The sequence below is a fragment of the Heptranchias perlo genome, chromosome 1, assembly GCF_035084215.1.
Source record: "Heptranchias perlo isolate sHepPer1 chromosome 1, sHepPer1.hap1, whole genome shotgun sequence".
Lineage (NCBI taxonomy): Eukaryota > Metazoa > Chordata > Chondrichthyes > Hexanchiformes > Hexanchidae > Heptranchias > Heptranchias perlo.
The window spans coordinates 144,491,922-144,508,891 of NC_090325.1; positions in this window are offsets into that span (position 1 = coordinate 144,491,922).

The window sequence follows — 16,970 nt, forward strand, 5'->3', positions numbered from 1 at the left end:
TAGAATAGACTCAGTTAACTCACAATGTTGGGGCAGAGTAGACTTGGTTAATTCACAATGTTGGGGCAGAGTAGACTTGGTTAACTCACAATGTTGGGGCAGAGTAGACTTGGTTAACTCACAATGTTGGGATAGAATAGACTCAGTTAACTCACAATGTTGGGGCAGAGTAGACTTGGTTAATTCACAATGTTGGGGCAGAGTAGACTTTGTTAACTCACAATGTTGGGGCAGAGTAGACTCAGTTAACTCACAATGTTGGGGCAGATTCGACTCGGTTAATTCACAATGTTTGGGCAGAATCGACTTGGTTAACTCTCAATGTTGTGGCAGAGTAGACTTGGTTAATTCAGAATGTTGGGGCAGAGTAGACTTGGTTAACTCAGAATGTTGGGGCAGAGTAGACTTGGTTAACTCACAATGTTGGGGCAGAGTAGACTTGGTTAATTCACAATGTTGGGGCAGAGTGGACTTGGTTAATTCACAATGTTGGGGCAGAATCGACTTGGTTAACTCACATTGTTGGGATAGAGTAGACTCGGTTAACTCACAATGTTGGGGCAGAGGAGACTTGGTTAATTCACAATGTTGGGACAGAATCGACTTGGTTAACTCACATTGTTGGTATAGAGTAGACTCGGTTAACTCACAATGTTGGGGCAGAGTAGACTCGGTTAACTCACAATGTTGGGGCATAGTAGACTTGGTTAACTCACAATGTTGGGATAGAGTAGACTCGGTTAACTCACAATGTTGGGGCAGAGTAGACTTGGTTAACTCACAATGTTGGGGCAGAGTAGACTTGGTTAACTCACAATGTTGGGATAGAGTAGACTCGGTTAACTCACAACGTTTGGGCAGAGTAGACTTGGTTAACTCACAATGTTGGGGCAGAGTAGACTTCGTTAACTCTCAATGTTGGGGCAGAGTAGAATTGGTTAATTAACAATGTTGGGGCAGAGTAGACTTGGTTAACTCATAATGTTGGGGCAGAGTCGACTTCGTTAACTCTCAATGTTGGGGCAGAGTAGACTTGGTTAATTTACAATGTTGGGATAGAGTAGACTTGGTTAACTCACAATGTTGGGATAGAATAGACTCAGTTAATTCACAATGTTGGGGCAGAGTAGACTTGGTTAACTCACAATGTTGGGGCAGAGTAGACTTGGTTAACTCACAATGTTGGGATAGAATAGACTCAGTTAACTCACAATGTTGGGGCAGAGTAGACTTGGTTAATTCACAATGTTGGGGCAGAGTAGACTTGGTTAACTCAGAATGTTGGGGCAGAGTAGACTTGGTTAACTCACATTGTTGGGATAGAATAGACTCAGTTAACTCACAATGTTGGGGCAGAGTAGAATCAGTGAACTCACAATGTTGGGGCAGAGTAGACTTGGTTAACTCACTTTGTTGGGATAGAATGGACTCAGTTAACTCACAATGTTGGGGCAGAGTAGACTTGGTTAATTCACAATGTTGGGGCAGAGTAGACTTGGTTAACTCACAATGTTGGGGCAGAGTAGAATCAGTGAACTCACAATGTTGGGGCAGAGTAGACTCGGTTAATTCACAATGTTTGGGCAGAGTAGACTTGGTTAACTCACAATGTTGGGATAGAATAGACTCAGTTAACTCACAATGTTGGGGCAGAGTAGACTTGGTTAATTCACAATGTTGGGGCAGAGTAGACTTGGTTAACTCACAATGTTGGGGCAGAGTAGACTTGGTTAACTCACAATGTTGGGATAGAATAGACTCAGTTAACTCACAATGTTGGGGCAGAGTAGACTTGGTTAATTCACAATGTTGGGGCAGAGTAGACTTTGTTAACTCACAATGTTGGGGCAGAGTAGACTCAGTTAACTCACAATGTTGGGGCAGAGTAGACTCGGTTAATTCACAATGTTTGGGCAGAATCGACTTGGTTGACTCTCAATGTTGTGGCAGAGTAGACTTGGTTAATTCAGAATGTTTGGGCAGAGTAGACTTGGTTAACTCAGAATGTTGGGGCAGAGTGGACTTGGTTAATTCACAATGTTGGGGCAGAGTAGACTTGTTTAATTCACAATGTTGGGGCAGAGTGGACTTGGTTGATTCACAATGTTGGGGCAGAATCGACTTGGTTAACTCACATTGTTGGGATAGAGTAGACTCGTTTAACTCACAATGTTGGGGCAGAGTAGACTTGGTTAATTCACAATGTTGGGGCAGAATCGACTTGGTTATCTCACATTGTTGGTATAGAGTAGACTCGGTTAACTCACAATGTTGGGGCAGAGTAGACTCGGTTAACTCACAATGTTGGGGCAGAGTAGACTTGGTTAACTCACAATGTTGGGATAGAGTAGACTCGGTTAACTCACAATGTTGGGGCAGAGTAGACTTGGTTAACTCACAATGTTGGGGCAGAGTAGACTTGGTTAACTCACAATGTTGGGATAGAGTAGACTCGGTTAACTCACAACGTTTGGGCAGAGTAGACTTGGTTAACTCACAATGTTGGGGCAGAGTAGACTTCGTTAACTCTCAATGTTGGGGCAGAGTAGAATTGGTTAATTAACAATGTTGGGGCAGAGTAGACTTGGTTAACTCATAATGTTAGGGCAGAGTCGACTTCGTTAACTCTCAATGTTGGGGCAGAGTAGACTTGGTTAATTTACAATGTTGGGGCAGCGTAGACAGAGCTTTACTCTGCATTTAACCTATGTTAGGAGTTCCTAATATTGTCACTGGGTATTTGAAATGGGAAAGTGGCAACATTCCACACTTTGGTGAACATCAAAATTCATCAACTTTTTTAAAAAGGTAAATATTTGGAGAGATAACGTGCCAACCCTTCTTTTATGAACATACAAAAAGAAGGGCGAGAAATGAACAGGTAAAACCACTTCAGGCAACAGTGCAGCCAAGAATGCCATTGAACATCCCCTATCCCTGCAATCTCCTGTGTGAGCCCAAAAAATAGTTTAAAAACATCCTGTGGCCAATTCAAGTAAAACCCCATTAAATTTCTCTCTGACCCCCTAATGCAATCAAGCAACTTGCAAGACACTGCAGTAGCCCATTACTCCTCTTTCTCACTGCTAACTAGCAATTTACCTTCTATAACTGGAAATAAAACTTCTCAGGAACTTGTCATGTTTCTTGTTAAAGACTTATTGCAACTCCTTGTGCTCCATTTTATTCCAGTAGTCTGTTCCAGCAGATGACGATGTTCTGTGAAAAGAAATACCTCCTGGCATCTAACCTAACTCTTTGCCTACAGATTTTATATGCAGTGCCTCTGGTCCTACCATCCAGATCCATCTCAAGTGGATGGATTTGGTCTTGGGTTATCTCCCCTCTAAGCCTGCATTTCTCCAAAGTACATCGTCCTAGTTTTTGGTGCCTCATAACTAAGAGCTCTAATGCTTGGGGAAGAGTTTTTCGGTGCTACGCAGCCATCTAAGGTTACAAAATGGGGTCCAAGATGCGTGCGCCTAACAACTGCCAGCAGCATGTAGAGCAGGCAGATCATCACGTGAATCAGTGTGCAACGCTGATTTGAAGCCGCCGCTGCCATTTTGGAACTCCACACTCCAGCTAATGCCCTCTCTTACCCTCGCACAGCTGAACACGACATCAAACAGCAGGAAGGACCCCCCCCCCCCCCCACCAGCGCTATGTAAAGGGATCACAATGTCCTTACAGGTTAGATGATGGATTATTTCTTCTGGTTGCTGATGCAATTGTACGGATTTTAGGAGGTTTCCTATACTTGGCTAAAGTTTCAACACTCTACAGGGAGTGATCTGGCTGGTCTTGCAGTCGTTTTTGTGTCATTTAAAATATTGTGATGAAAGAAGTTGCTTCCAGATATGGGTGGCCTGGTAGGGATTTTCCTGGGAATTGAACATGGCTGGGAGAATGAAGAGAGGCCACGCAGAGCAGGACAAGCTGCTAGAAGAGGGAGGAGGTGGAGGAGCAGGGCATTCAGCAGGAGGCCATATCTGCGGAGGTCTTTAGGGAGCAATTCTCTTACCTCAACTTCAGCGGTGACCAGTGTATGAGGCATCTTTGGTTCAGAAAGGAGGTCGTAACTCAAATCTGTCAGCTGCTGCAGTCAAAACTGCAGCCTCAAAGCAAAGCATGGACAGCATTGCCTATAGCTGTCAAGATGACTGTGGCTCTTATTTTTTATACCTCTGGCTCCTTTCAGGCTGCTGCTGGAGATATAACCAACATCTTGCAGTTTGCAGTGCACTGCTGCATAAGAGAGGTCACTGACGTTCTCTATACAATGAGAAACGTGTACATCTCATTTCCTCTTGCCAGAGACAATCAGGAGGAGCGAGCACGAGATTTTGCACAGATTGCAGGCTTCCCCATGGTACAGGGTGCCATTGACTGCACGCACATTGCCTTGCATGCTCCTCATCTGAACTTGGCCATATTCATGAACAGAAAGGGATTCCACTCCCTCAATGTGGAGCTGATGTGCGAACACAGGCAACACATCATGCAGGTCAGTGCCTGCTATCCTGGCAGCAGTCATGATTCTTTCATTCTGCGGCAGTCCTTTGTTCCACCTGTATTTGAAGTAGTACGGCAAGTCAAAGCTACTGGGCAACTAGAGTTATCCCCTCATGACATGGTTCATGACTCCAGTCAGGAACCCGTGCACACCTGCACAGCAGGTATACAATGAAAGTCATGCTGCCACAAGGAACATTATAGCACAGACCATCAGTGTCCACAAGTGACAAGAGTTAAAAACTGACTTTTACTATTATCAGCCCTAGGTTCCTCAGCAAGTTGATGATGTTAAGTCGGTGTTTTCAGCCCTAACCTCCTTAGCAAGTTGATAATGTTAAGTCAGCGTGCCACGTGATCCTCAGCTAAAATGATGACTTTACTGTCACGCCGCCATGCATGGGTGGGACTCTTGACAGTGTATAATTATACAGCTCGAACAAGAGTTCAGGGTAGAGGAACAAGACGGGAGCTCCGAGCAACAACCAAGTTACGATCCCTACCCAGAGGATAACCGGGTAATATAATTCCTTATTCTCTGTGAAATTACAGCTTATATACTTGTATGTATTAATCCTTGCTTGTGCTCAAAATAACAAAACAATCACTGGTGTCAGGCCCAAATTTGACTTATATAATTGACGACCACGGCAGGATGTGACAAACAGTACATTGTATTTGATTAAAAGGGAGGTCCTAGGACTCACCAAGGGAAGTGCCTAGTTGGTTAAGGAAGAAAACCTTAGGGAGTGTATGAGGTGATACCACCGACTGGTAATTCAGTAACTACGGAAGTAAGAAGAGTTAGAAAAAGCCTTACAGAGAAAACTAGAGAGAATTTGTGTTACGGATTTAGTGTCAGTACTGACAAGTGGAGACGGAACATTTAAATCAACAGTACAGTGGATTCAGGGTCAAATAGATGACAAGAAGTTGAAGTTAGACAAAGGTAGACAGTTGTTAATATATGCAGCTCATTTCAATGCTCGGAGAAGTAAGGAAAAATTAAAACAAGTAACACAAGAGTCAAAAAGATAAGAAGAAAAAGAAAAGAAATGTGAAGAATTAGAAAGTAGGAATCGAGATTTGACATGTACGGTGCCTCAGTTGCAGGCAGGAGCTGCTACTATAGCTGCACAGGGAATAGGAGTGCAGCAAATGAAATATAGAATTGATGAATTAATGAGCGAAAACGATGTCTTGAGACAACAATTAGAAGATGCATGAGGAGCTCTTAAAGAAATGGTAAATAGACCTGCCAGGAGGCAGATCACACCAAGTGTCAGCTGAAAATCTATGAATTGCAGGGCAAACTTGGACAACAGGCAGCCCTTGTATCAGCTATCACCACAGGAAGACCAAATTGTGGGGTAGGAGAAGGAAATGGAGGAGATGATCTAAATTGGGATTCTTTGGGTAGAGAGGCAGCATGTTATAATAATCCTGATTGTGGAGATTGGGAAACCAGCCCGCAAATGGGAAAACAACCAGTGTGAGACATAACCCTCAAGAAGCGGTCATGGCACAACACACTGAAAATAGACCCCTGAGGCTGGATGGAACGGCTGCCCTGGCTAGAGAATCAGGGTCCATTAAAGATGGGAATGATCCTCTTGTACTCACGAGAGCCTGGGGAGATTTTAAAAGAGGACTCGGGGAATTGGAGGATAAAGACCTAAAAACTGTTCTGTTTGCAGCCCTTGATGGAGGCTTGAAACAGTGTCTTGACCCCATGGTTTATGAAGCTGCGAATGGGTCCGATGTTTTGTTCGGAGAGATAGTGGACTTATTGAGAATACGCAGCCTGAATTTAATGCAGATATGTGGGCAGACCATACATGAACCAACAGCAAATCCCACGCCTTTTGGGAACCGACTGTTTGATGTGTATGAAATGTCGCAACCTGCTGTATCACCCGCCTTGTCAGGCGACTGGCCACCTAATAGGTGCAATGAACCCTTCTTTAAATAAATGTTCATAAGTCAGTTACAGCTCTTAGTGAAAACTGTTGTAAACAAAGGTGATAGATGGGCTGATATCTCGAGACTCACTATCCAGGTATGGGGAGATGTAAAAGGACATATTGTTAGACCAACCAGAGGGTAACAAAACTCTAGAATTGGGGGTAAACCCGTAGCCGTAGTGGAAGGACCATAAAAGGGAAAGAACAATTGGGGACCACAATGCTACAACTGTGGTAAAATGGGACATTTTGCTAAGGAGTGTAGACAAGGAAGGAATCATTATCCTGCTGTTCCTCCACCCCGATACTCAGAAAGGCCAATGCGTGATTGACCACGTAGTAACATAGAGGATAAATTGGACAAATCACTGGCACTAATGACGACCGGTAACATTACGGACATCCTAAACAAGTGGCGGCAATTGCCACAGCTCCCACCTCATCTGCATCAATTGAACGAGAAGGGCAAATTCAGAGTCAATAGTGAAGGGAGTCGGCCTCCCCGAAACCGTCGGTAGTGGAGTTCGGACATGATGGCCATGCTAGACCTATTGTCTCTGTCGTTATTGATGGGGGCCAACGATGCTAGTAGACACTGGTTTAGCAGTGACCATCATTCATACTCCACATCCCGAACGCCACGCTGCAGCTGGAGGGAAGCACATGCTTTTAAAAGGCTTTGATGGATCGTCACAATATGCCTATCCATTGAGCTCTGCCTGAATGTCTTTACAGGGTGCTGAGTGTCAACTACACACTGCGGTAGCTATGCAAACTAATGACGGGTGCGGTATATTAGGAACTGATGCTTTAGCTCAATATGGTGTCGCTATTGATTATTGTAATGAATGTTTATGGTTTGGGATGAGTGACAGAAAGTCAGTTGTGAAAATTTCGGTTATGCATTCGGTATTTGCGATTAAGAAAGTTGAAGTTTACAGACTTCTGGTCCATATGGACCCAGAGGTACAAGAGTTGATGCAATGATGGACATCCGTGTTTGCCCAGAGTAAACATAATTATGGGCGGATGAAAGGAGAGGAGTCCATGAACAGATACCCACATCCGTTTGCAAAACAATACCCAATCCCAAAGGAAAGCCATCCATATGTGGAGGCTACTATACAGTCACTAATACAGCAGGGTGTTGTTAGAGCTGGCACATTTACCACAAATTCTCCTATTTGACCAGTTAAGAAGCCAGACGGTAGTTGGCAATTGACTATCGATTATCACAAGTTAAATTCAGTAACTTCTGCTTGTTCACCGGTGGTGAGGGAAACACCAACACTGTTAGCCCAAATCCCACCCGAAGCCAAATGGTTTTCGACCCTAGACATAGCTAATGGATTCTGGAGTATATCGGTAAGAAAGAAAGATCAGTACAAATTCGCCTGTGCCTTTGAAGATCAGAGTTATGCATGTACTTGTCTGCCCCAGGGATTCCATAACACTCCAACTATTTTTCCAAGCAAATGGCAAAGGCCATTAAAGGTTTCTCTAGACCAGAGTGCCTATTGCAGTACATAGATGATTTGCTACTAGCGACAAAGACAAAAGAGGAACATCTCCAATTGTTGGACAAACTGTTCGAAATGTTAAAAGGGACTGGATTAAAATTAAATCTGCGAAAGGCTCAGCTGTTACAGGAACAAGTTATATTTCTGGGCATGTCTGTCTCTGCTGCTAGACAGACTCCAGTTCAGCACAAAGTGCAAATCATACAGTGATCACCTTTGCCAGTGTCTAAGACGGCACTTCGCTCATTTTTGCGCTTAGTGGGATACCAGAGAGCTTTTATACCACGTTTTGCAGATCTTGCTAAACTATTGTATGAGTTTCTTAAAGGAAAGGAAGATGATGTGCAGTCCGAATGGACCTTACAGCACACTGAGGCTGTACAACAACTATAGGAGTCAGTAATACAAGCAACTTGCCTGATCACCCCAGATCTGAGTAAACCTTTCCATCTAGAGGTAGGCGGCAGTCCTGTGTCAAGTTGTCCAAGATAAGCTTTTACCTATTGCTTACACATCAAAAAGATTGACGGGAGTGGAGAAGACCTCCGACCCATGCAAAAGATATTTGTTGGCCACCTTTTAGGCAGTAAAACATTTCACTTACATCACAGGCCTTCAAACTTTAGTTCTCCACTCACCACACACACCCCACAACCTACTGATGAAACCTGGAGATACATTGGTGTCATCTGCTCGATTGACACTTTTATTGATGGAGCGACACCTTGATATCACACTGAAGCAGACAACTCTCCTACCACCGTTGTTACAATACAGGGGTGAACCACACGAGTGCCCCCTACCACTAGGCACAAAGTCTAGACCTTGTAGCTAATCCAGTTGAAAAGGCACCATTACCTGACGCACAGATGTCTACATCAATGGCTCTTCGTTTCACCAGAAAGGTTTGCTATAGTTGTCCCCACTCAAACCATGAAGCACAAGTGTGTGCCATACTCAGCACAGTATGCTGAAATCGCTGCACTTTTGACACTGTAATTGAAACCTCCGATGCTATTGGATGTTATCAACACCATGTTGTCACTTCCTTTGCATCATAGGAATAATTATCATCCGTCTGACGGTAAATCATTATCCCATGCTTGGTTGTTTAAATTGTTTTGGTAGGCATTGAAAGATAGGAAGCAGCCATGTTTTATAGGTAAAGTTACAGCTCATACTAAGGGAACTGACCCACACTCTGCGGGTAATTCCAAGGCTGATAGAGCAGCAAAAGAGGCTGCCCACACAGGGTTGCCATGGCAGGTACCAACTCTTCCAGTCGGTGCCATAACTGCAGAAACACAAGATTGCGATTTGCACACTCTACAAATGTCTTTGCCACCATGTGAACAAACAACATCTTGGCATCAAGATAACAAACCCCTACCTCAACCCATACCGTGGGCTGATGAGACTATACTTATCAATACAGAACAGCCTTTGTTAATGTACCAACCTGAACCAGGCTCATTTCCGATCGTTTGTGTACCCCCCAGTATGGCTGAGGAATTTTTCCATATGTTTCACAACCATGCTGTAGGTGACTATTGTTCTGCTGAAACCACAGCAACCAAGATTCGGAAAGTCGCATGGTGGCTCGAATGTAAAGGTGACATAATTCGGAGAGTTGCGCATTGTTTAGTCAGTTCACAGCACAACCCAGCTTTGCATACCAACTGTGTATTCTTACATAGCCCTCCGCCCCCGGAAGGACCATGGACTCATATGTGAATTGGTATTATTGGGCCTTTGCACCAAACACCATCAGGGTATTTGCATTGCCTAATTATTATTAACAAATTCACAAAATGGATGGAAGCTTTCCCTTGTAAAGCTAACGCAGTCATAGTTACGGCTGGATTGTTATTGAATGAGGTGATCTGCAGGTGGGGAGCACCAATACAAGTAGACAGTGAGCAAGGATCACATTTTGCAGGTAACATGTTCACCAAATAGCAAAAGCTCATGAAAATAGAGCATAAATTGCACATTTTTCACCACCCACGGTTGTCAGGAGTGGTAGAAAGAGGAAATCGGACATTGAAAATTATGCTAAGGAAGTTTTGTGCCTATCACCCAACTCAATGGGCAAATATGCTGCCCATGTGTCTTATGGCAATTAGATCAACCCCTCATGTCACCACAGGTATCTCACCATCCCAAACAATGACAGGATGATTGATGTGTACCTCAGGGCACCTTTTCATGCCCACAATGACACCTTTACTGTTAGGAGCAATTAGAAACAAATGGCTGAATGAAATGGTGGAATATGCAAATGAAACTAACAGATTTGTAGCACGGAAAATCTAAAAAGCAGATCAAAAAATATTTTGACAAAGAGGTGAAACCTTCCGAGTATGAAGTGGGAGATGTAGTTATGGGCTTAAATTATGGGAAACAAGCCTACATTTTTGGACCAAAATGGAAAGGACCTTTTCCAATAGTGGACAGAGCTAGTCCAGCGATATATTTAATACAGTACACAGCATAGGGAAAGAAAAAGGCCATGTGATGATACCACAGCTTAAGTCAGCAAAGGTCAGAGATGAAATTGGTCATTAACACATAATATGTTTGTACTTTAGATTACATCGACGATAATAAGATGATCGGGGTAATTATGATAGCAATACTGATACTTGTTCCAATAAGGGTACGGACAATCAGGGAATGTGACAACACAGTGGAAGGAGGAATCAAGACAATTGCCCCCTCCCTCACCCCGCGGGGCTCAGACTATACTGCACTATGACCATGGGATAATCGACACAATGCAATGTAAAAGTGACAATGACCACATACCGTGTCGCGGAAGGAAAAGGGGTATGTCTCATGTGTACCTGCCCAGGTTGTAGGATGCCAGTCATATAGCCAGTCATAAATTGGAAAAAGGTAACCAAGGTAAGGGAGGACATCTCATCCCGATCTTTTTCGAGGCAAAGACCTGGCCATAGGAATAGCAGCAAGTGGGAGACATTGGGGTTCCACATCAAGAAGGCGATGAGTTGTGTTGGCCCAGGTGCTGGCCCGACAACAACGGAACACATATCTGTCACTGTTCACGAAGATGGGTTCCATCCTTTTACACACAGCAATGACCAGGGTGGGGTAAGATCAAGATAAAATTCACTCCTTCTTGTGAAGCAAATGGGTTCCATGGAATGGTAAAGCTGGAAAGCATTAAGAAACCAAACAACCACACTCAATCTTAGGCCTTCTCTCGGGAACCACTAGTTGCCCTAGCTTGGAGAAAGGACCCACCAATGGACCGGTTGCCTATGACTCTGGACAGATGTTATACGATGATGTACCCGATGAGATTTTCCCCGTGATATTTAACTTTAGTAATGGAAGCTTGCCCACCCCGCTGTGTAATGAAAAGTATGTAACCTTCTACTGACAAATGATGGCACGTAAGCCTGAGGCCTTCTTGAACCGTAATTCGCAGAATTCTTAAGATTAGCTTCTTATGGTTTTGTGCTTGCTCAAGGTATTATGAGAATCATGCTATCGATTTTGATAATATGTGTTAAGCATACTCTGAAGAAAGTCAATCGAAAACTAAAGAGTTTGGAATTAGCAACTTTGCTTAAGAAATAATTTTGAGAGATTGGCCCCTGTAGTGCCGTATTCTCAAGGTGGGGATAGTAAAGGGTTAAAAACTAACTTTTACTATTATCAGCTCTAGCCTCCTCAGCAAGTTGATGATGTTAAGTCAGCGTGCCACATGATCCTCAGCTAAAATGATGACGAACTGTCACGCCACCAAGCACAGGTGGGACTCTTGACAGTGTATAATTATACAGCTCAAACAAGGGTTCAGGGTAGAGGAACAAGACGGGAGCTCCGAGCAACAACCAAGTTACGATCCCTACCCAGAGGACAACTGGGTAATATAATTCCTTATTCTCTGTAAAATTACGGCTTATATACTTGTATGTATTAATCCTTGCTTGTGCTCAAAATAACAAAACAATCACTGTAACCAATTGGTGTCAGGCCCAAATTTGCCTTACACAAGCAACGCTTCTGCTGCCTGAACCGCTCTGGAGGAGCCCTGCTGTACTCAGCTAAGCGCTTATCAAGATTTGTGGTAGTATGCTGCATACTGCACAACCTGGCAATTATAAGGGAACAGCCCTTGCCACCACTTATCAGGCGAGAAGCAGAGGAGCAGGAGCACGAGAAGAGGAGGAGGAGGAAATGGAGGAGAAGGAAGTGCAAGAGGAAGCGGAGGAAGAGGAAGAAGAAGAGGAAGAGAGGCTACAACATGGACAGCCCCTTTCTGCCAGGGCTCTACGTGATCAGATTATTCGTGAGCGAAACCAGTAGCCTCAACCACAGCCCCCTGCCATTCACTATCAGTCCCACACTCTTTACCTCTCCTCTCCTACTGACCATCACATCGTCCTCTTTCTAACACTGATTAGTTCCTCCCTCAGTTCACCACAGAAATAAAAACCAACTCCAAATGCAAAGTCAAATCTAAATTTATCAAGTCAATCACAAAATAATACAAACAAAATGATACAATTTACTCTCGTGCATTCCCATAGTGCCTGTCTTCCACATGTCTTTGCCTTTCTTAGTGCTTTTACAAGGTGCTTCGCCATTGGTTGCAGCATGGGAGGTGGAAGGCTGCAGGCCTTCAAATGAGGACACTACAGATGGCCTTGAAGGATGACTTCGAGCATCTCCGGGCCTGGAGAGCCCAGCTTCAGACTACACCATCTCGGCTCGGGTGATATCAATCTGGGCCGGCTAGCTGACAGGCAACAGCAAGGGCACTGGCGGAGGTGGCAGGGGTGGGAGCAGGAATGCTGTCATCCTGAGAGAGGACAGCAGATTCCTGTTCTATGAAGCCGGTGCCACACTCCCGGGGCGGCACCTCAGCAATCCTAGTGATCTGTTGAAAACAGATTGCTGGACTGTTGTGACATTTGGAAGCCCCTTTCTACAGTGCCGCAATGGCAGCAGTAATCAGTTGGAAAGGATGGGCTCCAAGCTCTGCGCAATACCCTGCGCCAAGTTGGAGCTGGACTCCACCATGCTCCTTGACATTATGCGCAAGCTTTCTGGGAGGCTTTCCAGTACACCAAGCATTTGGTTGTGTATACCCAGCATAGGCTATGGGCCCCGACAATATCCCAGCTGTAGTGCTGAAGTCTTTTGCTCCAGAACTAGCTGTGCCTCTAGCCAAGCTGTTCCAGTACAGCTACAACACTGGCATTTACCCGACAATGTGGAAAATTGTCCAGGTATGTCCTGTCCACAAAAAGCAGGACAAATCTAATCCAGCCAATTACCGCCCCATCAGTCTTCTCTCAATCAGCAAAGTGATGGAAGGTGTCGTCGACAGTGCTATCAAGCGGCAATTACTCATCAATAACCTGCTCACTGATGCTCAGTTTGGGTTCCGCCAGGACCACTTGGCTCCAGACCTCATTACAGCCTTGGTCCAAACATGGACAAAAGAGCTGAATTCCAGAGGTGAGTTGAGAGTGACTGCCCTTGACATCAAGGCAGCATTTGGCCGAGTGTGGCACCAAGGAGCCCTAGTAAAATTGACGTCAATGGGAATCAGGGGGAAAACTCTCCAGTGGCTGGTGTCATACCTAGCACAAAGGAAGATGGTAGTGGTTGTTGGAGGCCAATCATCTCAGCCCCAGGACATTGCTGCAGGAGTTCCTCAAGGCATTTTCCTAGGCCCAACCATCTTCAGCTGCTTCATCAATGACCTTCCCTCCATCATAAGGTCAGAAATGGGGATGTTCGCTGATGATTGCACAGTGTTCAGTTCCATGCGCAACCCCGCAGATAATGAAGAAGTCTGTGCCCGCATGCAGCAAGACCTGGACAATATCCAGGCTTGGGCTGATAAGTGGCAAGTAACATTCATGCCAGACAAGTGCCAGGCAATGACCGTCTCCAACAAGAGAGAGTCTAACCACCTCCCCTTGACATTCAACGGCATTACCATCGCCAAATCCCCCACCATCAACATCCTGGGGGTCACCATTGACCAAAAACTTAACTGGACCAGCATATAAATACTGTGGCTACAAGAGCAGGTCAGAGGCTGGGTATTCTGTGGTGAGTGACTCACCTCCTGACTCCCCAAAGCCTTTCCACCATCTACAAGGCACAAGTCAGGAGTGTGATGGAATACTCTCCACTTGCCTGGATGAGTGCAGCTCCAACAACACTCAAGAAGCTCGACACCATCCAGGACAAAGCAGCCTGCTTGATTGGCACCCCATCCACCACACTAAACATTCACTCCCTTCACCACTGGCGCACTGTGGCTGCAGTGTGTACCATCCACAGGATGCACTGCAGCAACTCGCCAAGGTTTCTTCGACAGCACCTCCCAAACCCGCGACCTCTACCACCTAGAAGGACAAGAGCAGCAGGCACATGGGAACAACACCACCTGCACGTTCCCCTCCAAATCACACACCATCCCGACTTGGAAATATATCGCCGTTCCTTCATCCATCGCTGGGTCAAAATCCTGGAACTCCCTACCTAACTGCACTGTGGGAGAACCTTCACCACATGGACTGCAGCGGTTCAAGAAGGCGGCTCACCACCATCTTCTCAAGGGCAATTAGGGATGGGCAATAAATGCTGGCCTCGCCAGTGATGCCCACATCCCATGAACGAATAATAAAAAACCCACGAGTCTTCTTCTGTAGCCTGACCCATTAAAGGCGTCATCTCACTCCTCTGCAGCAGAACTAGTGTGCGACCTTGCTCTTCGGCAAGCTGGCACCTGTGTTATCCTCACCCCCACCCTGGCTCCTGCGCACTTGTGTCCAGTGTCTCACCACGTGCAGATCCCTACACTATTCTATCCTCTAAAGTACACACAGTGTCAGTCTCTGAGCTGGTGGCTGCGAGTGTAAGATCGAGTGACGGTGTCTCCATTACTGTCTCCTTCCACTTCCTCCTCTGGCTGGGAAGGTCCCAGTTCTTGGGTATCTGAAATAAAAAAGGGAAAAGGGTTGTGTTGTGATGAGAGGAGAGGAGAAAGTAAGAAGTGTGTGCTTACACCATCTGCAGCTTGTGAGCTAGAAGAGATTACGGGATGAGGGAGAAGGGAGAAGTGGGAAGAGAGAAGGAAGATTAGATATGCAGAGACCCTCATCATCGATCCCTCAAGCACCGCCAGTGGCCTTGGAATCATTAATGCCCCTTCCTATGACGGCCACCACTGTCTCCTCCATGGGGGTTAAAATGTGCAGGCTCACTTGTCATCCTCCAGTTTCTTGTTGCTGCCTCCTGTTATGTGCCACCTTCTCCTGCAAGAAAGAAGGAAGTGTGTCAGTGAGTGTCCTGCAATATGTTTGGGTGATGTGGCTGTCATGGTTGAATAGCTGCCAGTATGTGTGAGCTGTGAGTTGTGGGTGTGAGGCTTGCAACAGTGGTAAATGGATGAGGTAATGCAAATTAATTGAAGGGTTGAGTACAGATTGATAGAGATTGTTGGTAGGTGTGTGATGGGGGTGTAGTGAATTGAGCATTGGATTTGAAGATTGAACTCACTCACCTTGACAACTCGTGTCAGATCATTAAACTTCTTTCTGCACTGCATCCATATTCTTGGAGTTATACTCCTGGCATTGACCTCTGCCACTATTACCTCCCACTGCCTCCTAAGCAATTGTCTCGAGACCTCCTACCCCCCTGCAGATGCAGGATGTCCCTCCTTCTCCCCACCTCCTGCACCAAGGCCTCCAGTGCATTATCAGAAAACCTTGGTACATGCATGTTCAGCCATTCCTCAAAGTATTACAGTACAGATTCAGTTCATAAACTACTCCCACCACTTCTTGCAGCCACAATGCACCTCCCCTTTAAGAGGTGCAGGCTGCCTTTATGTAGTACTGGCCACTCACAATATCGGGCCCCCTGCTGATGTGTGCAGCCAATGAACAGTGCAGGAGGTGCTGGCTGCATGTAAAACAGCAGGCAGCACGAATCTAATGCCCTGCCTGCATCGCAATGAACCGATGCAGGTTAATTGTGTACCCGATTTCTATGCCCGTTCTTGGGCGTTATCCAATTTAACCCCCTATGAGTTCACAGCATTAAATTGTCTAAACAGAGGCAGTGGCGATGGCTGGTATGCAAAATAGAAATGTAACATTGAGGTGGTAGGGGGATTTTAGGGGTGGCTAAGGCACAGAATTTGTGGGCAGGATAGAGGCAGTTTTGCTCTACATGTGGTTAATTCTGTACTTGACCTGGGAACACTTCATGTGGCACTTATTGCCGGAAGTGGAAAAATGTTCTATTCCTGGCAATGACATTCTTGCCATGATGAGCATAAAAATATAAATAAAAAATGCAATAAGCCACAATTGTTTCCTACATGTAAAAGGAAGCACTTATACAAAGCCACTCAGAACTGAGTGGAAAAAACATTTTTTTTCAGGGATGGTAATTATATACGAAGGCTGAAAGCCAAGTGCCCTAAAACATAACAGACCCAAAAATCCACAGAGCTTCTGCAAGGTTCTCACCGTAACTCTGGTGGAGCCCACCAGAAAATTCCAGGGATGCAATTGCACCAGGTCTGCACCATTTCTGGGCATTTATGGCCAACCTTGTGAGGGGCAGAACCTCCATCCACTTCTTATAAGGCAAACAACACCAAGGGGCAAGATCCATGGACAGAGGGAGTGGTGGAGTCTTCCTACGCCAGGTTACTTCCCCCAGCTCAATCAGAATCCAGTGTTGGACTGCAGGATTAAAGCCCAAATTTGATGAGGCTTACTGGCCTCTAGATTGGCGTAAGTAGGCTCCACTAGTGGGGCGGGGGGGTGGTGGTGACAGGGTGGGGAGTCCAGGCAAGGGAAGCAGCCTTGACCCCTGAAGAAAGGGAAGGGTTAACTTGCTTGCATGGGGGGTGCTGAAGGGGTGATCGCTGGAGTTATGGATGTTGGGACAGCCCAGGCAA